Genomic DNA, 809 nt, shown 5'->3' with positions numbered 1-809 from the left:
ACGGTGATGGAGGTCAGGAGCCTGGAACTCACCAGAAGGATGTGAGTCTCGTTTAGGAGGAGGCGCAATGACCTCTTGTGGTCCAGTAAACGGCACCCGGTTGATTGGTCACCAACTCAGTAAGTACCAGAATGCAGGTGAGCTGATCTCACAGAATGTCCATAGTTTTCCCTAACATTGTCAGATCAAGTGTACAGTCACAACACTGAGACAGCAGCCACCTTCACGTATGGGGCAACAGTCAGATGGGAACAACAGCCCAGACATGTATGTCTTGCTGGAAGTGATGAGGGAGGGCAGCCGACTCATGAATCATTCTCCTCTCACCCTGCAAAAGAGAGCCTGTAACACTCGGCCTTTTGGCTAAGATCAAGTGTAGTATCTGTTCTTATCAGTGCTTACTTGGTTGAGAAGAGACCATGATCATTGCCTTTTGATCCTGGGGAAGCTTTGAGTAAAATGGCTATAACCAATCTTCGAGCTTCGGGCCAGGGAGTGCGCAACACCATTCGGGTGGTCGTGAAGGACAAGGAAGGAGATGCACCGGTCGATCGCACCTTCTTCATCAAGAAAATTCTCTTCGATTGCTGCGGATTTCAAGCGACGGACGTCTTCAACCTGCAGGATTTCCCCAGCTGTGGATACTTCGACTTGACGTTCCGGAACGTGGCGGGATGCATCAAGTTTCTGAAGGCGTTCAAGGAGAAAGGGGACCGGGCGCCACTGTCGATCCTCACAGCGGAGCTGCTCTTCACGCTTCCATCACAATGGGACAGGGTGGTGACGATTCACTTCTACAACCCCCATGT

General features: G+C 51.1%; 1 pseudogene; it reads left to right on the top strand.

Moving 5' to 3' along the window:
• Positions 1–344: 344 nt before the first annotated feature.
• LOC137378552 (U2 spliceosomal RNA) lies at positions 345–452 on the top strand (annotated as a pseudogene).
• Positions 453–809: the final 357 nt, after the last annotated feature.

The sequence above is a fragment of the Heterodontus francisci genome, chromosome 16, assembly GCF_036365525.1.
Source record: "Heterodontus francisci isolate sHetFra1 chromosome 16, sHetFra1.hap1, whole genome shotgun sequence".
Taxonomy (NCBI): Eukaryota; Metazoa; Chordata; class Chondrichthyes; order Heterodontiformes; family Heterodontidae; genus Heterodontus; species Heterodontus francisci.
The sequence above is the reverse complement of the archived record's forward strand: the minus strand, read 5'-3'. Positions and strand labels throughout refer to the sequence as shown.